Below are 27,156 nucleotides of genomic sequence, written 5' to 3' on the forward strand. Positions count from 1 at the left end.
GAGCCTCCGCTTCCTGCCCCGGGGCGGCGCACCCTGACTCCGCGAAGGTGCTGCGCGGGGAAACGTGGCACCCTCTCCAGCCCGCGCCCGGGGCGCCGCCGCGGCCGTGCGCTCCAAGGAGCCCAGCGAGAAAGGCAGCGCGGAGACCGCGCACCCGCCGGTGGGGAGAACCGCCCGCAGCGCCGGCGCCCGCCCGGGGACGGGAAGTGGCGCCCAGCCCGCCCTTCGCAGCCCGCCGCCCCGCAGCCCCGCGCCGCCCCCTTTCTTTCGGCCTCTCCCTCGGCCTCCGCCACCCCGGCCGAATTCTTGCATAAATTATACCAGGCGCGCCTGACGTCAGGTGGCGGCGCGCGGGCGCGGGCGCGGCGCGGAGGGAGCCAGCGGCGGGCGCGCGCGGCCCCGCGGTCCCGGGCGCGCGCGGCGTGCGGGGCGCGCGCAGGCGCTGGCGTGCTGGGGCCGCGGCGGCGGCGGCGGCGGCGGCAGCGGTGGCGGCGGCGGCGCGGGGGTTGAGCCGTGGTGGTGCGGACGCGCTCGTGCTCGGGAACTATCGGATTAAACTTGAATCGAGTGAAATTACACAAAGGAGCGCCGCGGAGGAGGCGGCCCGGGGACCCGGAGACCCTGAAACTCGCCAGAGCCCCGTTCGCCCCTGGTCAACTCCGCGCCCGTGGATTCAGCCCCCTGGCCGTGGCCGCCGAGCCAACTCCTGAGCCCGCTCTGCGTTTTGTTTTCCCCTCGGCACAGGGCAGCGGAGGAGCCCGACCGACCGACCCGGTGAGCGCGAGAGTTCGCCCGGCGCCCCCGGGAGGGGCGGCGGCGGCAGGAAATCGCTCCGGGCCGTGGCCGGGGCCGCGCGAGGAGTTGGGAGCGAGGAGTTGGGCGTGTGCGGGGCGAGGGGCGAGGGCGGGCGGGGGCCGGGGCCAGCGCAGGAGCGCAGCGCCGCCCGCTCCGTGTCGCCGGCGTCGCCGCCCGCGGGGCCCGAACCCGCGCCCGGAGCGCCGCCCGGCGCCCCAACTTTTGCCTGCGTCCGCAGGACTGGCGGCGGCGGGGGCGCGCGGTGCGGCCGAGGGTCACTTCCTCGCATGTAAATGGCTTTTTGTTGTGCTGCCGGCGTTGGGGGGGGACGGGGGACAGGAGGGAGCGTGTCTGCGCGCGGGGGAGCGCGAGCGCGTTTCCTCCCGCCGGCGCCGAGCACGAGTTGCCGGCTCCATTCGAGAGAAAAGGGAAGGAGGAAAAGTTGGGCTTCAACTCAAGTGCGAGCGGGCGATGGGCGCGCGGGCGCGGGGCGGCTGAGCGGCGGCGGCGGTGGCTCGGGGACGGCGGCGACCCCCGCCTCCCGCCCCCGCCCCCCGCTCCGGACCGACCACGCCGCGCTCGCCGGGAGCGGCGGCCGCACGGGCGCGAACAAAGTGCGTCCCTCCCGGCGCTGCGGCGCCAGCCCGCGAGGGGACGGCCACCGGGCGAGGTGGGTTGGCGGCAGGGAAAGTGCGCGGGGCGCCGCGTGGGGCGGGGGCGGCGCGAACACGCGGTGCGGGGGGCGTCCCGAGCCCAGTCGGTGCCAGCCGCGGGCGCGGAGTTGCGAGCCTGCAGCTCGGGGCTCCTAGGGCTCCCCGTTGGCTCCCAAGTGCGCGAGGAGGAGAAGAAAGGGAGTCGGGCCGGGACCAGCGCGGGGAGGCGCGGCAAGGAGGGGACCCCACCTTGCCGAGCTGGCCGGGCCGGTGGTGGCGGCGGCGGCGACTGCATAATAGCGACTTTAACCCCCTAACGCAACTCGGGTCCTCCGCCCCCACCAACCCCCCAGCCTGCCGTGGATCAGCGCCGGGGAGGGGGTCACCAGGTGGCCCCCGAGTTGGCCCGGGTGCGCTCTGCCCCGCAGAGAGCCGCGGCTCGGAGCGTGAACGGGTGAGGTGGCTGGAGGCCAAGCGGTCAGCGGGGAGAGGAAGGAGGGCGGCGGGGGACGCGTTGTTTGTTTGGTTCGCACCAGGGACTGGGCTCGCCGGAGAGACGCGGGGCTCGGGCGGGGGCGCGGACACCGGGTGGGCTGCGGTGCGGGGCGGGCGCAGCGGCGCGGGGTAAGCGCGGCCGGGGTGGGGGGAGGTCGGTGGACACGGGGCGGGGGTTGGGGGGGCTGGTCAGGAGGCTCCGGGGAAGGAGCCGCCGGCCCCGAGCAGCCATCATTACCGAGCCGCCTTTCTCCGGATGGCTCTGCCTCGAGTAGCCCCGCGCCGTGGGAGCGCACCCCAAACTCCCGGCCGGTCGCCCGCTTTGTGAGCGCCCCCATGGAGCGGGCGGTGCGGGGAGTGCTCGGGCTAGGGTAGGACGGTTTTCCTGGAGGTCACTTTTAGAGACTGTTCACGCCTTGGTTTTAAACTAGTTTTTTTTTTCCCCCTCTTCTGAACAGACAATGGACAAAAGAAAAGTAGCAACCCACATGGAGAGTTTCCTTTTGAATTGCTAGAATTAGATACACTATCCAGCTTTCCACTTGCTAAGTATACTTTTTAGTTTCCCATTGTATATTATCTAGCAATCGATTTAAATAACTTATCTTAAAATGTACCTATCCTCTGGGCTTGATTTCTGGAATACATTAAATATCTTAATTTAGTTTTAAAGGATTATATGAAGGCCCTGATTTTTATTTTCTAAAAAATTTAATTTAAGCTGTCTTTGCAGTGGACGACACCTTATTAAGGGGTTGAGTGTTATTTTCCCCCAATTCTTTCAGTGAGTGTGTGTGTGGGGGAAGTACTCATCGTACATAATAATCAGTAGGGAAAATACATCTCTTTATTTCCTCACAGATCTATTCTAACGGGGACAAAAAATCTTAGTGACTATGACCTTAGCAGCATGAGTACCTGATTTATCCTAGTTATAATTACATTTAGATTGCTGTAATGTCCAAGTACTGGGTAATTCCTATTTCAGAAATAACTTGAGCAGTGATTTTATGAAGTTGAATCCTTCCCCCAGCCCCCAGAGTACATCTGTCGCGCAGTGTTTTTGTCTTGCTGTTGCACAACAGAAGCCCTCCAGTCTTTACCCTAAAATGGCAGCTTTCATTTGACTGGGGCCCATTCATTGACAATGATAATAAAGAGGCTGAAAGCTAGATGCTTGGGGCACGGAGTAGGACTCGGGTTGCCTTTCTAGGTGATAAGGAGGAGACATTTTACGTCTTCCAGTTTTCTCGTGAAAAGTTTATTTTCCCTGAACAACTACTGCAGGAAAAAAGTTATAAAGTAAAATCAGAATTTGGAATTGGAAAAGGACCGGAGCAGCAAATTTTAGCAGCTATTTTTTTTTTTTATGTTGTCCAGTAGTGGAAATATGGCATCCCCCCATTTTTAAAAAATAATCTGATTAAGGAACATAATGGATTTTTGTCAGACTTGTAACAGGTGAATTTCCTTAGCCCAACTCTCAGGAATTGGAATTCTTTTCTGGTGCTGTGTGCTTTATTATTTATAGTCTCAATATTTCCTATTTTTCTCACTGTACAAATTCTAAGTTGAAGTTTGATAAATTCTGCTGTAGGTTTATGGTTTCAATTTTGAATGATTCTAGATAAGGAAGGAATTATAACAAAACACTGCTATGGAAATCTAAACTCTAAATGAATTTATTCTTAAACTAGCTTTTTAAAAAAATTGCTTCCTTTTCTGTGTCTTGACACGGAAGGCAGAATAGAGAAATGCTAAAGAGTGGTTGTATAGGTGGTGGTTAAAATCTCAAACACTTTTCTTTCTAGGAAACTAGCACTCTTCCTTCCAAGTTGAAAATATGGAAGTCAAATTTAAAATAACATATGTAGTAACTTAGTTTTAAATAGTACCTGCATAGGTTTACCTGGACTTGGTCTAGTTTTTAATCATTTTTCAAAAACTTTTCCATAATAAGAATTTTCTGGGCTACCCATACCTTTATTCAGTTAAAACGAACCTCTGAGAAGTACATTAATAATACTGTGTATCAAGGAAATGTTACAATCTTTTCCTATTACAGATGCAAATTCAATAATTACATACTTTGAGTTTTTAAACAGGCCTAAAGAAAAAGATTATTTTCATCTGTGTACCTGCTGTGTAACCCATAAAAGCCATGTAAGTGCCAAATTTAGGGTGGTTTTTTCAAACCTAGGATTACAGCATTTTACTCCCTGTGCATGAGAAAGTTTGCTTGTCTCCAGTTACCAAGCATTTGGTTTATTTCCATTAGGCAAATCTTGGCAAGCTTTCCATGTGTAAAACAAGGGATAAGAGCAGTACTTTCTCTCAGGGAGTTTATCATCTACTAAGAGAGAGATTTCTTTCTATGAGAACTAAATACTTGTCTTTGACTTTTTAAGATTAACTTTAGAGGTACTAGTTACCGTTCATATCCTTCGTTATCCAAATACAGCCTTTTGGGTTTGATAGCAAGCACCATGGCCTAGCAAACAGCATGAACATCTTATAACCATGTACTATAAATAAAGCATTGCAAGAATAAAAATGTTTAGGGCTGAGCAAAGTGTTTGACTACAAAAAATGGCTCTTAAAACTTCATGTTTAGAAAGTGATTCATTTTCAAAATTCAAATAATTTTTATGTGCAAAACACATAGGCATATAAATGTAGGTTGCTTAGCTAAATTCACTAGAAAGAACGGAGAAGGGATATTTTGGGTGATTTTTGAGATGATGTCAGGACCATATTGGCACTGTGTGACTCTAAATTGTCTTATTCAAATATGGACACATGAGTAGAAAAAGAGCTCTACTTTTTATGTCATTCAAAAGTCAGAATTTAGCATTCTCCAATCTTAACAGTTTTCTAAAATCATCGTAGCTTTGTTAGTTTGGGAGATAAATAATTCCTCTTTCTTGTGAAAACTTTATGCTTCATATTTTATTTTTTGTTTTTGGTACTGGGGCCTGAAATCAGGGGCCCTTTACCCCTCAGTTACATCCCCTTTTGAGTTTTTATTTTGAGACAGGGTCTTCTAAAATTGCTGAGGGTCTTGCCAAGTTGTTAAAGCTGGCTTGAAACTTGTCATCCTCCTGTCTCAGCCTCGGGACTCACTGGCATTACAGGTGTGCACCACTATGCTGGACTATTATTTAGTCTTGTAAAAAAAATCTTTTGACATTTAAAGAAATCATCAGTTTGATGATGTAAAAATATAAAAGAAATTGAGAGTAAACAATCACTTGGTTTTCTGTAAATATAAAATTGGAATGATTTGTTGCAATTTGGGTCTCTCAGGTTGCAGTTATGGCTTAAGTTCAAAGCTGATTATGTAGTGGTTAAGAGAAGAAAAGTAATTAAAAACACTTCTTGCTCCTCTGTTTTACTTTTATCAATGTATTAGGAATTTTAAATGAAATCACATCTGTGTGGTAAAAAAGGGTAAATAGAAATAGGAAATCATAATGATATTATCAAATAGAAATTCATTTTATAATTATTAGAGTCGTTGGATATTTAGAGCATGAGGACCTTAGAGAGCTAGTTGAACTTTCTCATTTTACAAATTAAGAAACTAGAGTCCAGAGAGATTAATTAAACAAACTGCCTCTGGCTGGTCACCCAGTTACTACAGAACCTTTCTTAGTCACAGTTGTCCTCTGGTGCCTAGCAAAGTGTCTTGTAGGAGAGCTGCTGGGTATGTGTTTGTTGGATGGAGACTGAGCTGGCTCTGGAAAAGACTGTCTTCATGTAAGAGTCAAAAGTACCTTCTGGCTTCTACAGCATATAAAAACATAGCTCTTAAAGGTGTTCTTAAAGCCAATAATAATTTACCTCTACTGGGTTTGAAGTTTTCTTTATTAAAACTATGATTATCCATCTAGAAAAATGCAATGATAATTATTTCAAGATTTGATTACTGTTTTCACTTTAGAAGCATGTATTCATTACCATAACTAGATTTCTGTACATTTTTACCAGTGTCAGGCAACTGCAAACATAATTGTTTTCTCAGAGAAGCATTTCTTTGGGAGGGTCTGTCTTGCTTTTACTTTGAAAATTAAAAACATCTTTTTTTTAAAAAAATATTTTTTAAAATAAAAAAGAGTAGTCAACTAATAAAGAAACATTAAACTTGGTAAAAGTCTGGTTGGTTCTCAGTCTCATTTGCTTATGCTAATGTGAAGTTGGAGATATTTTTTAAGTGGACCATTGAGCCTCACAATACCTGCATAGGCATCAGTCTTGGTTTTTGTGGCAAGTGATTCTGGACTTTGATTAGGTTTCCTGTTTAATCTATTTTCTTATTTATTGAGTCAACTATTGGGTACCTGCTACTTGATAGATAGACTGCCATGAATTGGGAACACAGTGGTGACATGAGAAAATATGGTAGACCTACCAAAAATAAATAAATAAGTAAATAAAGCTGCTGCTGTGCAGTGGATAATGGAAAGAGTGAAAGCTTTTGACTTTGGGATTCAACCACATGCATGTGGTCTTGGCCCTGAGGAAGTGGCTTTAGCACTGCCACCCACACAGCCATAGAAGAAAGGGTAAGGGCATTCCAGGCAGTGCCAACTGACTTGAAGGAGGTTGCATGTTTGAGGCCTTCACAGAATTTCGAGATGAGTCCCGAGAGGCAGGCAGTATCTAGCTTACACAGGGTTTACAGGGTATGGAATTTGGGATTTTTGAAGAACGCAGTTGGAGCTACTGATATGTGTTAAGCAGATTTGACATGAGCAGAATGGTGTTTTGAAGAAGATTGAGTTGGTAGGCCGGTGGAGGAAGGAGAATAGGTTGTGGATGGTGTCTTACCTGCTTTTGTTTTGATTCAAGGGATGGGGAAATAGCAAGAATTTGGACTAGATTGATGGCCATGGTGATGGAGAAAAATAAATTTGAGAAATATTTAGGAGTTTAAATCAATCTGGCTTGAGACTAGATGTGCTCTCGGGGAGAGACCACTCTTGGAGGTGTATGTTTTTTAGCATATTGCCTGCTTGTCTAGCTGGTGATACTATTTCAGGGAGGCAGGGAACACCTGACTGGGATCAGATTTGAGGAAGAAGAATCATGCGTTCTTGATCTCTTGACCCAGCGCACTGATAACTGATCATGATAACAGTTGTTTTAGTCATCTTTGCATTGTTAGTCCCATTCTGAAACTTTCCAGAAATAATCTGCTAGCTTCCCCCCAAAAGTTGTTAGTGTTTGGTGAGCCCACTAGGGATTGCTGGTGGGTTAGGGAAATGGGAGGGGGAGGAAGCCAGTGTTGCTTGCCTAATGTGTAGCACTTTGTAGGAGTTTGCTCATTGTAGGCTGAGCCTGGAATCCTGCATTAACCAGATCTTGACACATTACATTTTGTTCTCCTGTATCTTCTTTTCTGGAGGCTGCTTTCTGTTGCTAGTTACATAGTGAGACAAGGCCCTTGGGCTTCTGGAGAGAGCTGGTGGGTACTGTGCTCTCAGGACTGAGCTGCTCTCTTGGAGTATGTTGTGTTTTATAAGTCAGTTACAGTCTATAAGTGCAGTAGAAATGAATATGTTATTTAAAAAATTGTGGAGAAAATCACCTGCTTTTTAGGTGAGAGTGTATAAACCAGTTTAATACGTAAATTATCTTCAAAGCCATTTTGTTGCTATAAAAAGTGGATTATACTGCATGATTTTTGGTGGATGAATAAATCCAGAAAAGCTTTTGAGTATCAGACTTTAATATTACATGAGATAACAAATAATGAAAATTCTGAACACTAACCTTGAAACAAACAAAAAAGGTTCTTAGAATAAATGTTTGTATTTTTGTTCTGGCTAGCATAAAGGTATTCTTTTGTTGTTGTTATAAGTGAGATTTTGTTCTTGGTGTGCATACAGATGTTCTCCCTGAGACTCTGTCTTTGATTAGGGGTTGGTTTCAAAGGTGCTCTTGTTGCTACTGTGTATTCCTCCTAGGCCTTTCTGGTGGCCATTGACTTGTCTGGTCCACCAGAGTAACTTCCTGTCTCCTTCAGATGGGCAAGATTGTGTGGCTTATAGACTAATGTAGGGTTTAATAGGTTGTGGGGACATGACTCATGACTCTTGCCTTCACCTATAGTGGTTTATTTATTTATTTATTTTTCTGAGGGTTGAACCCAGGAGTGCTTTAGCACTGAGCTACATCCCGGTTCTTTTTGTTCTCACTCTGTTGCTGCGGCTGTCCTCAAGCTCACAGTCTTCCTTCCTCAGCCTCTTGAGTTGCTGGGATTACAGGTATATGCTGTGGTGATGGGCTCTACTTTTAGTGGTTTTGAATGATTTGAATAAATTTAAATTCAAGGTAAGTAAGCTTCCTGAGTGAAGAATAGCACAGAACCTTGGTGTGCTGATCTTGGCTTGAGATGGTCTTGTGCCACCTACTTATCCATAGTTTATTTCTAATTGTCTTTAACTTGTTGGCTTTAAATTTTCTATTTTCTGTTTGGTCCAGTCAGTGGTATGTTCTTGTAGTTTGAGAGAGCATTTTTATCTGAGGGGGGCAGGCTCTAAGTGGAAAAGTGCATACAGGTTCTTGTGATGTGGCTTTTATTGGAGGCATACAGGATACGTTTAGGGGGGCCTCCTCGCCTCCTGACTTCTGAACTGGCTGAGGCGGCAGCATAGGTCAGGTAGCAGATTTGGATTTGAGTTTTCTACCACCTATTTCATCAGTGTGCAGGTGGGGCAAAGAACCACTGCTTTTGAGCAGGGACTGCAGGCAGCCAGGGTTTCCGTACCCAGCATTTGTGTAGGGAATTAGAGACACGTTAGTATTGATATGTCACCTACTCTCCCTAGTCTCCTCAAACTTGAAACAAATTTCCACACCGTGTTTGCAGTGTGTCTAATAAAGGGTACGTGATACTCTTCCTTGGTAATTAATTTTCCTCCTAGTTCTGCAGCAGGTTTGGGAGATTACCTTGACCTTTTAAAGAGTGCACTTTGTCCCCTTTTTATCCTTTTGAGAAGAAACCATAAACATTTTGAAATCTATTATTGATAGTTAAGACATAATTATAGATGTGCATATTAATTCAACACACCTAAAAACTATTAAACGTCTTTAATATTATACTAAGGAGGTAAATAGTGAGAAGTCCCTTGAAGAATTATAAGCATGCGTTTAGTTTCCAATGCAAGCCTGCTGGTGAACTAAGTGAATAATAAAATCAGTTTGAGCACAGAAATACAATAAAAAATAGTTCTTTGTTTGTGTTGTGATTTAAAGTGTAGTGAAACTTAAATCTGGATCCTTAAAGTGAACTTTTAAAAAAATCTCTGTTGCAGTATTTTATATTCTTGTGTACTTGACCTTGTTTGTGCTTGAAATTTTGCTTTGACCAATTGCAGGTGTATTGATCTTGTCAGAAAAATCATGCAGACTCATCCTGAGAATTTCAAAATCTTGATTAAATTCAGAAACAGTACCCTTTTCCTCATGTGTTGGGGCAATGAAGTAAAATTATGTGGAGACAGTGAACTTTAAAATAACTGTAATAACCATAATCACTAGTTGACAATTATTGAGCATTTTGAGTTGGTTAGGTATTACACTGAGTGGGTTTTTTTTTTTTGTAGTTGTAGATGGACAGAATGCCTTTATTTTATTTGTTTATTTTTATGTGGTTCTGAGGATCGAACCCACTGCCTCACGCATGCTAGGCAAGCCACAACCCTGCTCCCTCCCAACTGGTGTTTTAATGGATCATTTATTTTACTCATCAGAACAACTCCAAGTACTAAGTAGAATTGTTATTCCCATTTTATAGATAAGGAGACTGAGAGGGCTGAGGGGTTACATTGCCCAGGACTCTGCAACACTTATAAGATGGGGAGGAGTGATTTGAATCCACATTGACCAGATTATAGAATCTGTATGGGATAACCTTCATGATAACGTTGCCACCTAACCAACTCTGAAGCTTGCTTCAAATAAGCAAAAATACCAGCAACACACTGTAGTCATATATCATGCCCCTTTGCTCTCTCTGTCTTATCAAGCCAGATTGTTTTTGTTCATATTTCCTCTATGCTTTCTGCATCTGTGGGGCATCTTGGAACATCTTGGTACCTAAGATTGACCAAGATGTACATTTTTTTCACCCTCAAGACTCTTCCTGGCCCGTGGAGATGTTCTTGTAGGGGACATATTTTGTGGTAGCTGAGAACTTGAGTTCTTACTTTAGACAAATCAGGGTATGAAAAATAAAAAAACAGATATAAAGATACAGCTAGGTAATTAGGGTCTGGTGAAGATGGGTGAGATACTCTTGTAGAAGCACTGGGTAGAGTATGTGCCATGTTTATGGAGCAGTTACTGTGTTTACTAGCTGTTACTGTGTTACTAGTTTCAAACTATGTGTGTTGCTTTTGTTTTTAATTTAAAAGTTCACCAAACCATAATTCCAAACTATGGTCACAAGAATTAGTAACCTGAAATAGCAATTAGTGACAATTTTCACTTTTCCTCAGGAGTAGACTTTAAAAAAATTTTTTAATTAAAAACATTTTTTTTTTTTTGGTAGATGGACACAATACCTTTATTTTATTTGTTTTTATATGGTGCTGAGGATTGAACTCAGCCTAGGCAAGCACTCTACCACTGAGCCACAACCCCAGCCCAGGAGTAGACTTTTGAAAATTAATATTTACATGTACCTTTGTCCAGCAGAGCAACCAGGTGTTATTTACATAATTCTCTTGTTGATTACACAGACATGATTCAGGTATCTCTCGTCCTAAAACCTACAACTTTGAGGGAGCAGTTGTTGTTCTCTGCATTATGGCTGACTTTCCAATCACTCCTTCTTTCCTCTGAACATGGTGGGTAAGGTTATCCTGATCAATGAGTGGCGTGGCATATTCTATTTTGGAATATTAGAACTTTCTGATTCTCGCCAGAGTCGGCACCCGCAGGGTGTTCTCAAAATCTGTAGGAGCTCTAGGTCCTTAGATCTCGGAATGCTTGGCTTAGTCCTTATTTCCCAACTTCCATTTACTGTGTAAGGAGGAGACAAGATGGGATCTAAACCCAGAGTAGGTTTGGGAATGGAGTCTGGGATATGAGTGGCAGTTAGAATGTGAGAAGGTTCCTGTCTTCAGGAAAGGGAAAAAGCTGGGATAACTTCCTGAGAATTACACTGTTAACCAGGCTGACACAGAAATGTAAGAGATGGCATGTAGACAGTTCTCATTCTATTTTATTTTCACTTAAGAGTGACTCCAAGGGAATCATAAAGTAAATGGGATAAAATATAAATTATTGATAAATATGAATTTATGGGAGATCCTTGTACACTATTCCTCCAACTTTGAAATTGTATCAAAGTAAAAATAATTTTTTTTAAAAAAAGAATTAGCTACAAGGAATTGATCTGAGTAGCTGACATTTATGGAGAATGGGACATTGTACAAGTGAGCATTTTGCTAAGCTATTTACATAAACTGTTTTCACTGAATGCTGGAGGAGGATTAGTCAAAACAGGGAGGTAGGTAGTAGGAGCAATAATTGCTATTTTACAGTTGATGAAGTAGAATTTTAGAAATTGTTTAACAAATTTGCCCAAGATCACAAATTTTAATAGGTGGCAGTTGACTCAAATGAGGACAGGCCCATTTAATAACCTGTAGCATTAACTGCTCTGTAGAAATTGCTTTGAGTGGTCCCATCAAAATAACCTAGATCTAGAAGGGTAGGAAGAACATAGATCAAGATCGTACACACCTGTGCTTTTTAGGACAGCTCCTGGAGAGAAATTGAGAGGCTATTAACAGACTATAGTTAGTGAGGCCTCTTTTCCTCAGATGCCGTATCTTATCAGTTGAAAACATTTTCCACCTAAAAGACATGTGCTCATTGCAAAACTTATAGTATTTTAGCTCTGCCTGCCTGCCTCCCTTCCTTCCTCTCTACCTCCTTCTTTTCTTTTCCTTCCTTCTGGGGATTGAACCCAGGGGCTCTTTACTGCTGAGCTACATTCCCAGGTCTTTTTATTTTTAGACAGAGTCTCACTAAGTTGGTGAAGTTGGCCTTGATCTTGTGATCCTTCTGCCTCAGCTTCCAGAATCTCTGGGATTATACACATCTGCCACTGCACCTGGTTCCCAACTCTGTTTTCATTGATCAATTCAAGACACAGCCAACATTCAAGTATTTAATTTATTACAGAATTGGTTTTCTCAAAGTTTCTCCCCAGTGTTTATCCAAGATTTAATTCACTTGGCCTTTTTTTTCTCACTGCACAGGAGAAGAGTTGCCTACGTAGAAACCTGGGATGCTGCTTAGGTTCCCAATTACAGTTCTTGTTCCTTGTTTACACATTAACTTGTGTGAATATGCAGCCCCCATAAAATACAAACTGCTCTGCTAACCTTCAGAAAAAGGCCATTTTTGACAATCACCTAACTGTCAGTGAAGAACTGTATATGCAGTGGCCCCCGTTGATTTTATTGCCTAAGGGCTGGGGGTGTACCTCTTGGTAGAGCACTTGCCTAACAGGTATGAGACCCTGGGTTCCATCCCTAGCACAACACACATGCTGAAATGTGTCCCTGTTGTTAGGTGATCTGTTACTCTATTCATGTAGGTATAGAATTCAAACGTATAAATCAGTTAGATTCATTATATGTTCTTGGGGTTGATGTTCCTTTGCCAGGAAATTGAGGGGAAAAAAAAAAAAGAGATAGTCCCAAGTCCTAATGGTATTTTGCCTCATAGAAATAGTCTACGATGATGCATTTCTGTATTTTGTACATTTGTAGCTTTTTCCTTCATAATTAAATAAAGAGTTGTTTAGCTTGAATACAATGAACTTGTAGTTAAAATGTAAGTTTTGTTATTTTTGGTGCACTTGAAATTTCAGTGTTTGTTTCAGTTATGTTTTCAGATTTATATTTATCACCAAAATTATCATTTTGAGCTTTCCAGTTTTCCTCCTTATTAAAACCACCACCACCACCACCAATCTGGGCTGCTGTATGAATCAGTTTATACAGAACCCCTTGCTAGTCTGGGCTTCCAAGAACCATTTCATTTAACTGCTAGGGTCCAGCAGGAAAAGGAAAGCTCTGTTTTATATGCTATCAGATGCATTAATAAGGACAGAATTGAACGAAATAGGTAATTTCTGACACCATTGAGAACACAGGTGGTGACACTGCTAGAGCTGAATTTGCTGTCTCGCAGGCCATGCTACTGTGTTCTAGCTGAAAAATTTGCATCTTAGCTGTTGTTTGATTGTCATCTTGGCATGGTAAAAGAAAGGTGATGGACAGTCTGCAGGATCCTCACAGAAACTCAGGCTGTCCAAGCAGAATGGTTGACAGTTAAGGACTCCCTGTCATTCTCCACAGCCAAGGATTTTCAGAACTCAGGAAAAAGCCAATATTTTTGGAATTATTCTTTATGGATCACTACCATGACAGTAACACTAACACCCTTATTGGGCATACCTGTAAAGTGACTTTAAAATTTTTTTTTAATTTATTTTTTTAAGCTGTAGATGGACACAATACCTTTATTTCATTTTTTATTCTTATGTGGTACTGAGGATCAAACCCAGTGCCTCATACAGGCTCTACCACTGAGCCACAACTGCAGCCCCTGTAAAGTGACTCTTAACCTGCTCTTTAAAAGACTGTTTGGAAGGGCTGGGAATGTGGCTCAGTGTTAAAGTGCTTGCCTGACTTGTAAGGCCCTGCATTTGATTACCAGCACTGAAAAAAAGAGACTACTTGGGTCAGCTATTGAGTATATTTAGTGGTTTGACTTGTTTCACTAACACTAGGTGAGGGGTGAGAAAATAGATCTTATTCAAGGCACTAAAGCAGTAATTCATACCTTTATAAAATTTACCTTTGTATCTCTTACTAAAAATGCAGTCTCCTCAACTGCACATCAGATTTGTTGAATTAAAATTTCATAGTTCATCCATCATCTGAATTTCTATCCAGGTGCTTTTTAGAGTGTATGTGGAATGTTGCAGGTAATGTTATTGTCATACATGTGAATGAGTGAAATGTAGCTATTTGGCAACAGTTATACAAGGTGAAGACTGACAATTGATTAAGGATTTTGAGAGTATTATCTTTAAAAATGACACTAAGGAGCTGGCACATGCCTATAATCCCAGAGACTTGGGAGGCTGAGGTAGGAGGATCATAGGTTTGAGGCCCAGCCTCAGGAACTTAATGAGACCCTGCTTCTGGGTTCGATCCCCAGTGTCCCACCCTCCGTGCCCCCCTCCCCCCCAAAAAAAGTGATATTAAGGGGATGAAGGATCACTTGCTTTGTACTTATTTATTAAATTTTATTTTCATGTCTTCCATGGAGTGATTAGATCAGATCTTGCCACAGGTTAAGGAAAGGGGGAAGACATGACTACAAAGGGAGGTTTTTCGGGGGTGGCAGCACTGTGCTATATCCTAATCATGGTTTTAGTTATATGAATGTATCTATTACGTGTTAAGGTCCTTAAAACTATACACCCAGACTACACAATTTTGTTGCGTGCTGATTTTTAAAATATGAAACATTTAAAAACTGGAAAAAGGAGAAAACCCTGTTTCATGGGTAGTTATGGTTTGTGTGGTAGATATACGCAAGGCTGATAGATTTGATAAGCAGCAGTGACTGTTGTGGGGCAGCCCATATCAAGCTGGTGTTATTTCCAAGGGCATGTAATAACACTGAGGAGGAGAGTCATCTCAAAAGGTAGTTCAATGAGTGGGTTTGTTTGTCTTGTAGGACTTGTTAGCATAATTCTGTGTAAGACAGGATGCTAGTGAAGAAGGAACGCGCGCGCGCGCGCGCGCACACACACACACACACACACACACACACACAGCTCTTCTGGGCGGTCGTCCTCCCCTCTGCCAGTTAAGTCCTTACAAGTATCCAGCCTTCAAACTTGTGGTTCTGGATCTTGACCGGAGGCCTTCCTCTGATGCTGCCTGTATTCTCATTCCTCTCCTTCCTGCTTTCTGAATACAGTCCAAACTTGGGGTTCTGCTCTTGGCCTTCTCTAGGGACTAATTTATGCCTGTAGCTTCAGCTTTTGTTTCCATGTGAACAACTCCCAAATCTGTATTGTTTTGGGCATCACCCCCCAAATGCCTGTCCTTCCCAATCTGTCTAAAACTAAAGTCATCGTAAGTCCCCTAATGAAAGCGTGAGACTGCACACCCAGCTCTTTCTCTTGAGCCTGGACTCTGTATTCTGGCTGCCAGCACAAGCAGCTGCTGGGCTGGTGCAGACTCCGTCACTTCAGGGCATGCACGTCTTGCCTCCTGTGTCCTTGTGCTCTCCCTGACACCTGTGGCTGTTAGATCATAGTCCCAGGCCTCCTTGCTCAGGCAGGAACAAGGCAGTGAACAGTATTTGGGAGAATATCCCCTTGTTTCCTTCCTGCTGCTCTGTGGAGAGGGTCCCTGGACTGGTGTCTGTGTCCTGGAGACTTTCCCACCCCAGAAGGCTTGACGCTCTTGCCATCAGCCCTCCTCAGGGTGCCTGCAGTTAGTGGGGGTGGGGTGAGGGGTTGTTTCCGGCTCTGCCCTTCTGCAGAGTTTGTGGGGTGGCCTCCATGAGCTCTGATGTGAGTGCAGGCTTTCCATCTTAGTGTAAGGTGGCCCTGGTATTGTCAGTGACCCAGGTGCCAGCTCCTGCTTGTCCCCTCCCAGCTGGCTCAGAATGTGGGTGAAGGAGTGGAGCTGAATTACTGTGGCCCTGTTACCACATTCCAGGCATATGATGGGAGCATTGTTATCATTAGGTACTTAGGGAACACCAGGGGTTAATCCAGGGCTATTCTAGGTTATCACGATAATGTCCATATTATAATATTGTGTCAGAGAGAAAATTGCTAAACTAGCATTGAAGACCTTCTGGGGAGGAGCAACTTGCTGAACTGAGCTGACTTAAGGACCCTCTGCAGAGTGAGATGTCAGCACCATGGACCTATTTGGTGATACCCACATTTAGACATTTACTTGCCTTGCAAGCAGGATTTCAGGAATGTGTTTCAGAATACTGGGCTTCTCCAGGTCAATTCTAAGGACTTCAGTGAATACAAGGGCGTGGCCATTAAAGACAAGGAAAGAATTCAATAGTGTTTTCAGATTTCTATCTCTAAAGAACAAATGGCAGTGGTGAGATTTCTAAAAATACCTTTTTGGCTTTTGGAAACCTGGATGTGCTTGTTGAAAACTTATTAACCCCTTTCAAAGATAGACCAGAATTATGACTGCAAATCTTTGGGATGTCCCACTAATTTTTGTTATGACTTTACTGTTGGTGATGGTATGCTGGTGTAAAACCAAAGCCATGTTAATCTCTGTGGGAGATAATAAAAATGTTACCTCTAGTTTGGAAGTACCGGTTAACCCATATGACCACATGGATGGTAACAGTGCTGTAGGTAATTAAGTGCTAAAAGATGTGACGTGTGGTTAGTGTAGTCGTAGTGGAGAAAAATCAGGAAGGTGTAGCTTGTCCTCTCCTTTGAGAGGATGGAGAAACTGAATGATGGTATGAACAGAATCCTAGAACATCAGCCAAAGACCCTAGTAGGAAACAGACATCCAGCCCAGGACCACCTGCAAGTGCCAGGACTGTAACCTTCTGTCCCCCATGCCCTCATAGGGAGGGTGTCTTATCAGGAGCTGTGGCCCTCTGGAAGGGAACACAGCCACTGATACACCTCTGCCCACTCCTTCTTTCAACCTTCAGTGCAAGGGGCCTGCTGCCCAATGCTCAGGGAGGAATGGAGTGGACCAGGGTTGGCCTACTGAAGGGCAGCAGGTTGGATAGGTAGGGAGGGTTGAGCTGTGGTGAAATTGGGAGTTCAGACTGAGTGAGATCCTGACTTGGGTTATGTGGAAGAAATGGAGATGAAAGGTTAGTTTGGCCACATGTGATGGATTGCAATTGAAGAGAGACTAGAGGCAAAAAGTCAGAGGCTGTTGAAATAGCCCGGCCAGGAGGCAGTGAGCTCTGGTGAGGAGAGGGAAAATTGAGTGGGAAAGGAAGAGACACAGCCTTGTACCCTGGGGGGAAAGGACCCAGTCTCCTCCAAGGTGTAGTCTGGAGTGGAGAATGGCTTAGAAAGCCTCTTTTCAGGAGAACTCAAGTTTGATATTCGAAACTAAAAATTTCATCCCCAAATGGAAAACATTTGAGTAGAACAAGAAATATAAAAACATTACATTAGAAAGGTTCTGAAATAATGCTGCCTCACTGTTGAGATTCTGCAACTTGTAGGTCAAAAATAGGCAAAAATTTAACTTTTTGGTTTTTGTGATGCTGAGAGTTGAAGCAGGGCCTCATGCATGCTTGGCAAGCATGCTACCACTAAGCTATATAAAACCTCAATTTAAAAAAAAAATTAAGTTAGGGTCTTAAAAAATGATGTTAAAACTATCCTCATGTAATCTTTGTTTTTATAAATATTCTCACAGCATGAGAAACAATGGCAGAATTCTATAGATTATTAATATTAGATTTTCAGAGTCAAAATAGCAGCAGTAATTTTTGGGACTATATAAGAGTGCTGTACATATACACTTACAGATTAAAAGTTTCTCAGTGTATGGTAGCTTACCTTTCTTTTTGGTGTATATGCTCTAGCATTAGGATTAGCTGTCACCTAGGTTTTCTGCTCTGAATGACTAGTTTTTGTATATGTGAATCAATACAATTGCAGCCCACTAGAAAATCAGCAATGGATAGAAGTAGTGGATATAAGTGATGAATATAAGTAATGAATAGAAAGAAAACTTAATTTTCAGTAAACACAAAAATTTCCAAATTATGGGAGTACTAAAAGAATGCAAATTAAAATGAGATAACTTTTTTTTCCTTCAAGTTGCAAAGCCTTAAAAAAGATTCTTCATGCTGTCAGACCTGCACCCTCATTGTTGTCCAAAGTTCAAAAAGTACAAACAGTTTGGAACAAAATGAAGATTGTATGCATAGAGATCTGGCCATCTAAGTTGTAGCAGTCATCTATCCTAGAGAACAATCTGAAAGCTTAGCAACTGTTATGAGTAAGAACAGCAGTTTGAGACAGTGAAAAATTGAGAATGGTTAAATTTATGCTCTGTTCTTATGTTAGAATAATATGCAGGCATTACATATCATGCTTTTGAAAAAAATATAAGCTTAAAAGAGTAGAGAATCTAACAATATATTAACTATGGTCCTGATTTTGTATAAGTTAATTATAAGCATAGAAAAAGACTAGGAGAAATACATCAATTTAAAAAGTGGTTAGTTTCAGGGATTGTCAGTTTCACTTAGTTAAAAGCTGTGAGTTAACCAGATTTGTTTTGAATTCCTGCTCAACTACTAGCTCTATTCTTGGACAAGTGACTTTTTAACGCTGTGATCATAGGCAAATTACTTAATTTATTGTAAGCCTCAGTTTCTTCACCTGTGCCATGGGAATGGTGAGGACTTCGGTGCTTATGTGGGTTGATGCAATAATGCATCTAAAATATTGCACATACTGTTAATTGTATTATCAGACCTCAATATGTGTTCATTATTTGCATAATGAACATTTTTATTCATTTTTAGTTCTTATTTTAGTGCTTCAACTTAATATATATATATATATTTTTTTGGTACTAGGGATTGAACTCAAGGGTGCTTAACCACTGAGCCACATCCTCAGCCCTTTTTACGTTTTACTTTGAGACAGGGTTTTGATAAGTTGCTTAGGGCCTTGCTAAGTTGCTGAGGCTGGCCTTGAACCTGGGATCTTCCTGCTTTAGCCTCCCGAGTCACTGGGATTACAGGTGTGCACCATTGCATCTGGCTATATTTTTCAAATTTTAAGCTGAAGGGGGCTAATAAAATAGGAGAAGCTATCTGACCATTGTGTCTTGAAGGACTCTATTTTTCAGTATTTTTATACTGAAATTATTAAATTGCCCGTGTAGATGGGCTATTTTTTTAAACCCATTTTAATCAGTTGATACATCCGAAATAAATATTTGCAACTTTTGTCTGTTGGGGCTTTCTTTTTTGCTGGGTTGCTTGGCAATGTTTTTCCTATCCTAGAGAAATTTTATTCTGCAGTAAACTATATTTAAAAGAAACTGCCCTCCCTCCTTACCTCCTTTTTTTTTTCTTTTCTGAAGTGAAATAAAACAATCATCTTTTAAAAATTTTCTATGGATGAAATCTGAATTTGGCTAGTTTGACTGCACATTCAGATTTCAGACCTATTTAGTGCTAGCTTCTGTACATCTTGCCTAATTGTTTAAATATGTGAGCATGATTTTGATATTTGGGAGGTGGAGGAGAAACCCCCTGAGACTTCTGCGCTTGAGTTAAAAGGCTTATTGTGTCTTGGCATGAGTTTATGTAGGTTAGTAGGAAGGCTTTGGCATCTGGAACTCTTTCACCTTGGAATTGTGTCTTTTTTCGCAGAAGAAATACATTTGGGCGGCTTTCAGCCTGGAGTCTTTGAGGCCATGTTTTCTTCACAGGAGGGCAACAGCTTTGCACTCCTAATAAAATAGCTTCAAAGTTTTTCTCTCCAAGTTACTTTACCTTTAATTTACTCTCATTCTTTTTCGTATCATCTGTGGCAAACAGAGGAGGGTAAGAAAAGGAAAAACAGTGGCAAGTTGTTAGCATTGTCCCCTAAGTTAATTATCAATAAGTGGGTTAATAGTAACATAAAACTTAAAAGCCATAGAATCCAGAATATAAGCAACTGTATTTTATTATTGTTTGATTAAGTGTAAGAGGGCATCAACTATAAGCCGTATCGTATTCCTAATATATCAAAATGTGAGAAAAAATTATCTTAGAATTGCTATAGAAGTGAGTGGAAAGAAAGAAACACATACCCACCAGGGTATGTGGTTCAGGGAAGAGCGCTTGCCTAGCATGCATACAAGGCTCTGGGTTTGATCCCCATTACCAACCAAACAAAACAACCTTGCTTACAATCACTTGCTTTGCAGTTTTCTTCACAGAACAAAAAGGAAACTCATTAGAATGTGTCTAAAACTGGAGCTTAGGCTTCTAATCTTTAGTGAAAAGATGTCCCCCACTGTACGTCATACTGGATACCACCTCTTACCTTCTTCCTGACGTCATGCTCAGCACAGAGAGTACAGCACAGATGGATTCGTGAGTCAGGCATTTCGACATTACCCTGCTCGGATACTGGACTAATGTGAGCAGACAGTGGGCAACTTTTTATAGTGTTAATCTGCCAGACTGCTGTCAACACATTGACTACCATAAAACAGTGTCACCAAGACTGTTCCAGAAGAGTGATGCCAAAATCTATTAAAACTCACAGTAAAACGAGAAATGTAAAGCTAAGCTTGACAACAATCAAGTATTTCAGTATAGATTCTGAGTATTAGCACTAGGATCATATTGTATGTATGCAAAAGTAGAAAAAAGAATGGTTTCTGTTTGTAAGATGTTTAAAATCTAGTTAGTGATACAAAGCTAGGAATGGTCCTCTTCAGTTTTTTTATATCTTGCATAATTTTGAGAGCAGTTTGCATCAGTGTGAGGTGAATACAAAAAAGAATACAGGCTTAGTTTTCTGCAAACTCAAATGTAGACCCACTTAATGACTTCAGAGAGTCCTTGTCCACCAGTGATAAAGAATGCATTTTCAGATAAAATAAGAGGAATTTAAATTTAAATTTCTTAAATAGAGGCTGGAAAAGGCAGTTTGGCATAAGCCTTAGAGTTAGACTAACTAGCTCTGGAGTTAGACTGCCTGGGTTCAAAGTTAGTTCCAACAATTTGTAGCCTTGGGACCTTGATCAAGTAGCCTGTGTTTCAGTTTCCTTGTCATAGACAGGATCACTAATAGTACCTTCCTCCATGCCTGGCAAAATGTCACACATTCATTAAACTGAGCTGTATTGATATTGTTATAGTCTACTTTCTTTCTTAGTGAAGAGAATATGCAACTGAGATGTAAAGGTTTGCAAAACCTTGGTGTCTGTTGTTATGACTGTGGAGCTTTCAAATAAAGGTGGCAGATAGTACCTTTTAGACATTATAATGAGCACTGTGCACCTTGAGAGCAATAAGATAAAAACATCTTTGAAAGAAAAGTTTGAAAGTATGTTAACAGTTACTACCTATGGGATATTTTGCTGGCAGACTCTTCTAGATTTCCCCTTATGTCATGTGGTTAAATAGGGAGTGATTTCAGTGTGGCAATCTGGATTTAGGTTATAACCAAGTGTAGAAGCTGGGCTTTGCCCAACATAATAAGGGCTTCTCTGCTTTAGTGCATGGATTTTTATATCTTAGATGATATAACCAAATATATTAATGTCACCAAAAATTATATGACCACCCAGAATAACTAAAACGATTTCAAAATTGCCATACTTGGTATATTTTAACTGTTGTTTCTAGTCATCTAGGGTGAGTCCTGTTTTATTGCTTTTCACTTTTTGTTGTTGTTGTTGTTTTTTTAGAGAGAGAATTTTTAACTTTTAGTTTTTGGCCGACACAACATCTTTGTTTGTATGTGGTGCTGAGGATCGAACCTGGGCAGCACGCATGCCAGGCGAGCACACATCCCCAGCCCTGTTGTTGTTTTGAAAGCCTTGTGTGTCTGGTTTTGCTGTAACCAGCTCTGTGCCTCCCCACTTGCTTTGGAGTATATCATAACTTTTCTATTCCTTCCCCGGAGCCTCTTTCTACTGGTGGATGGGAATGGGAAGGCACTGGAAATTAGAATAAGAAATGAAACAGGGTGGGGTTAAGGATCTTGCAGTTCAACTCCTCTTTCTACTCCTCCCTCCACTTACTTCAAGAGTTATCATTCTACTCTCTGTTTCATAATGGGTTAGATAAAACGTTTTTTTCCCTCATTGATTATTGTTCTTGTTGTGGTAGCTTGAGATTATTTCTATGGAAATACTTCAAATTCTAAACAGCTAAATTTCAAAAGATTAAAAGTAGAAATGAAACTAAATACTAAATTAATACTTGATGATTGCTTGCCCTAGACTCTTTATAACCATATTGATAGCTTTTCACCTTCATTAAATTGTGTCTGGGACATTTGCAAAGGGCTTACTATCTTAGAGTAATTATAACTGCCAGTGACTGTTCTGGAGTAGGTACATGTTACCTAACTGGTTGTGGAGCTTGTCAGTTGACGCTCTGCTGAGACTTGTACTGACCTTATGAAAACCAGGGTTCCATTTATATCTCAGTCCAAACTAGATAAAGACCCCATCAAACCCAGAGGAATCAGTACCGCAGAATTAGGAGATTACTGCATATGGCCTGACATGATGAGATGACGCCACATCAAGTGACTGCATAGTTGTAGAAACTTAAAAGGATTGCCACCTTGGGCTCTGGCCAGGAGCCGGTTCAACCAATCCCGTGGAGTGTGAGTGGGAAGATTTCAAAGGCTCCCTGTGCTGTTGCCATTGCTGTAGCCACGGGAGGCAGTGTAACCCAACAGTTCAGAGCACAGGTTCTGGACTCAGAGCCTGGTTCTAATTTAGACTCCTCACTTCCCACGTGACCTTGGGAAAGCCACTTACATTTGGAAGAGGAGACCAGTGCCTGACGCATGCTTTCTAAGTGGAGTGACGGAGAAGATGACATGAGGACAGTGGCATCTCAGGTTTGGCAACTCTTGCAGTACTTTTCAGAAGTGGTGGGCTGATGTCACAGGTTAGAGCAGTTTGTTCATTTGGATTACGTCTTAGTTTTTGAGCTGAGCAGAGTTTTGTGAATAATGTCTGTTTGGGCTGGAAAATAATCGGATAGAAAATGAACACAGGATGTACCCCAATGTGAACTTTAGGCTATTCAGAATTTCTTGATAATCTAGTAACATATATGTAGCAGCATTTTGACCAAATCATCAGAATTTAGGTAAAATGGGAAAAAAGTCCTGATTAATACATCTTTACATAAACAACAGAAAAAGGTTAATCACTGCCCATGTGAGAGAGCACATATAAAATGCCCATAAGTTCTATAGTCCTGAGTACTCAGGCAAGTACTAGGCAGTGGTCATTGGGATAGAAGAGGTTATACAGCTCAGGGCACCTGTCTTTTTCAGCCAGGAATTCATCTGTTGGAACAAAGTTTTAAAACTTCAGTTATCTTTTTTATTTTTGAGGTACTGGGGATTGACCAAGGGATTCTTTAACCCACTGAGCTATATCTCCAGTCTTTTTGATTTTTTTAAATTTTAAGACTGGGATCTCACTAAGTTGCCCAGGCTGGCCTTGAACTTGTGATCCTCCTGCCTCAGCTCCCAAGTAACTAGGATTATAGATGAGAACCACTGGACCCCTGGAACATCTCAGAATCTTATATTTGAGGACCATCCCTTTTATTTCCCTTTAAAGTAGGTATAAGTCCCTTAAAGTTAAGTAGATTATTTTTCCCTCTTTTTGCTTTTTTTTTTTTTTTTTCTGTCATACTGGATGTTTAGTTGGGAATGGTTGGATCTTCTTAAATTTGGTGGGGAGAGCTTTTCTCACCCAAAGATTTTATTGTGCCTTCTCCCCATGTAATCATTACAGTGTGGATTGTTGTTGTATCATAGTTCTTTCTCTTGTGTCGCCGTCTACACTAAGTAATGAGAATATTTTTTTAATTTAATGATTCTCTCTTGGAGCAACTTTTTATCAGGCAATTACAAATTTTCTAAGTTTCATTTAGAAAGATGAGTTTGGGTGAGAAAAAAACTCTGCTGGTTTGATAGGTGATTGGCTTAGTAGCGACTCCATGTGAACTGAGGAAACATGTTAACCTTCCTGGAGAGTTAAAGAAGCCTATGCCCCCTCTTTCTTGGGGCCCATCACCATTGTTTCATGCTCAGGTTCTCTGTGGAGCGTGTGTGTTTTTTTTTAATGTTTAATTTTTAGTTTTAGGTGGACATAATATCTTTACGTGATGCTGAGGATCGAATCCAGTGCCTCACACATGCTAGGCGAGCACTTTACCACTTGAGCCACAGCCCTAGCCCTGCATGTATGTCTTGATGAAGGGTGATTTTTCTGCCTGTGCCAGTCCTCATCTCTGGGTGTCATGCTCCCTGTGGAGTTGTTAGGGAGTGCAGGCTTGTGCTTTCTTCCCTGCAGGGAAAAATCTGGGCTATAAAATTAGTGTCATCTAATACTGAATACCAGCTCCTCCACTCATGAGTATTATGGTTGGAGGAGATTTGCTTAGTTTGTTTGATTTCAATTTCCTCATTTACATTGTTTGGGAAGAAAATACATTAGGGTTAGTTGTGAGGATTGTCTGGGTAGTTGGGGTGTCCAGCGACAAGCTTGTGAGAAGGTGGAGATTGTGATTTTGATTGTAAAGGTAAAATCTTACACCAATCTTTTCCCTGTCAAAGCTTTTCAATTACTAGAATATAAGTGTTGAGCAATGTGCTCATGTTCCCAGGTATCTACAGCTTCATTCCCCTAGTGAATTTTGTCAGTTATCTGTTGCTGTGGAACAGACCATTCTGAAACCTAGTGGCAAACATCAGCCATCTACTTAGCTCACAGATTTGTGGGTTGGCAATTTGAACTGGTCTCCTTTGGACTACGTGCATTTTTAGGTTCAGCTGATGGTTGATTAGCTAGGGCTGCGTGTGTGTGTGTGTTTGTGTGTGTGTGTGTGTGTGTGTGTGTGTGTGAGAGAGAGAGAGAGAGAGAGAGAGAGAGAGAGAGAGAGAGAGAGAGAGAGACCTACACACAGACACAAAGACACTGAACTGTTTGTTCCAATGGGTTGACCTAGGTTTGTTGACATGGTAGCAGGTGGGAGGGCAAACCCAGTGTTCATGCACTTTTTAATTCTGTTAGCCTGAAGTTGGCTGCTGTTTCTCTGTCCAGAGCAGGTCACATGGCCAGGCAGTGTGGCAGGGACTTCTCCAGGGAGTTGTGAACATGTCAAGACCCTCATGGCAGCCATCTTTTATGGTGAATATTCGTGTCTCTCTGTCTCTGCCCCCATTTCTTTTGATTCTGACAAAATTTATATAACATAAAATTTACTGTCTTAACTGTTTTTAAGTATTTATTTCAGTAGTATTAAATACATTCATGGCATTCATCCATCACCAGCATCTATCTCTATAATTCTTTTCAACTTGTAAAACTGACACTCTACCCGTTAAGTTATAGCACGCTTTCCCCTCCCATTGGTGTGCATGTCTTAATTCTTCCATAAAATGCCTTTGACCAGGGTTGACCTACAGGGGAACATGGTAGAATTCATTGCATTGTCATCTCATTGTTCCAGGTAGGTTTCATGGGTAGGAATCAAGAAGACAAGGACAGAAGCTCCCCATTAACTTTTAGAGACCATTTTAAGGAAAATTCTTAATCCTATTTTAAGAAAACATTTGTCAACTTAAAATAATCTATACTCCACTCCTCACCAAGAAGGGGAGGAACACAAACTCATGATCCTTTGGTAACTGGGACCACAGAGCTCTCATTTTGTTTAGCTATATTACTGTCTGTGATGATAAACTGAGCTCTGTCTTGATCCACCACCCTTTTCTGGAAGGGCCATCACACCAACAAACCGCCCTCCATGTGGTGTGGGCTAGGGCAGCTGCTTCGGATTTCAGCCTGCCCTCTGGTCTTCTTCCCCATATTCAGCCAGTAGTCAGACCCAGGCTGCTGATCTGGGCGTCTCTGAAGTAGCTCACCGCTCTTGTCCCTTCCTGTGTCTGACTTTATTTGTCAGATTAATCTCAATTTGCCCATGTTTCAGCTCCTGGATAACGTAAACTTTTACTTCATCTCTCAAGACCCTCTGCCCACATCCTGTCTTTGCTGTCCCAGTTCTCTGTCTCTTTCAGCATGGCCCAGCCCCACTTGTGCTGTTCTCAGACTTGTGCCCTGTCTTAGGATGCCCTGCCCCCCACATACTCACCTTTTATTTTATTAAAGATTTTTTTTTTCTTTTAAACCTGCTCATAGGAGAATTTATCTTTTTCAAACGTTTCTTCAGTACAGATGTACTTGATCATGTGTTTTGATTTCATTCTTCCTAAGGTATTGATAATAAAATGGTTTCATGTTTATTAATTGATCTAAGGAATAATTAGGAGTATTTGTGGGCTGGGTATCATGCTGAGTGCTAGGGGTGCAGAGGTGAATGAAAGTATGCCAGGCACCCAAGACAAGTGGGTCAGACGGATGTCAGCTAGGTAATCATGATCTCTGAAAAAGGACCACTGTAATATTTGTGTATGTGGGGGGAAAAGGAGCTGCATATACTGTAATGGAATATAGAGGCATTTGACTTAGAAAGACTGTACTCTCGAGGATGGTGAGCTTGAGCTGCAGTGTCTACACTGGAGAGAATTGGTCTGTTTCCCGAGAGCACTGGGAAACAGGCACCTTGGCTGAACCATGGGCGAGGGTGGGGAAATACTATTGTATAGTTCAGTGAAAGGTGAGGGTGATTCCTTTCAGTGTGGTGGTTGTGGATATGGATGAAAGCAGGTTGGTCTGAGAAAGCTTAGCAGACAAAAATCAATAATTTTGTTGATGGATTGGATGTGTGAGCTGTGTGAGGAAGAAGGAATCCTGGTGACTCTTGGATTACTTGTAGCTCGGTGGCTGATGTTCATGGGGACACCCCTAGCCCCACAGTGCTTCTGCAAATTAACAGGAGGTGCCCTTTCTCCAGAACATGTGGCTTGTCTAGTGGAGTATTGGGTGGACATTGACATCTACTTCCTTACCCTAGTGGGTTGTGCAGCAAAGGGACTGTCTGGTCACACACCTACTGGAGCAGCCCTTGGTCAGCCACCAAGATACAGGAGCTCACCAGCTTGCTTTCTCTCTTTCCCTTGAAGATATGTCTCCTTATAAAGAATCAAATTGCAGACACTTGAGTGTGTAAAAGCAAGTGGGAAGGATTCCATTGAAAGGTGAGCTGTAAAGGACCATATAGGAAGAGGAGTGAGTGGCAATTGTGGCATAAAAGTCCTGAAAGGGAGAGAAGTGTGGAGTCCAGAAGTGGGCCTTAGCCTGGAAGATACAGCTGCTCTGAGGTCACAGGGGGGCAGGAGGAATCGACGAGTGCATGTTAGTCCAACTGCAGAATAGAAAGTGAGATTACTTATTTGCTTTGTCCCTTCAATGAGAGTACACATTGATTGAGGACAAAGAGACATGTATGTATAAATATA

The 27,156-nt window shown here is 42.6% G+C and overlaps 1 protein-coding gene across 5 annotated transcripts in view; it reads left to right on the top strand.

Moving 5' to 3' along the window:
* The first annotated feature begins 462 nt into the window (after nt 1–462).
* The window catches only part of Chd7 (chromodomain helicase DNA binding protein 7), a 184,593-nt gene continuing 157,899 nt past the window's right edge, over nt 463–27,156 (top strand). For 3 of the 5 annotated variants that reach the window (XM_078017078.1, XM_078017081.1, XM_078017080.1), the window contains exon 1: nt 463–774. The gene's annotated coding sequence lies outside the window, so the exon portion shown is untranslated. Of the gene's footprint in view, nt 775–1,340; nt 1,466–1,880; nt 1,903–27,156 lie in introns of those variants that run through there. The other 2 variants (XM_078017079.1, XM_040293975.2) reach the window with 2 other exon arrangements.

Source organism: Ictidomys tridecemlineatus, chromosome 7 (assembly GCF_052094955.1).
Source record: "Ictidomys tridecemlineatus isolate mIctTri1 chromosome 7, mIctTri1.hap1, whole genome shotgun sequence".
Classification (NCBI taxonomy): Eukaryota; Metazoa; Chordata; class Mammalia; order Rodentia; family Sciuridae; genus Ictidomys; species Ictidomys tridecemlineatus.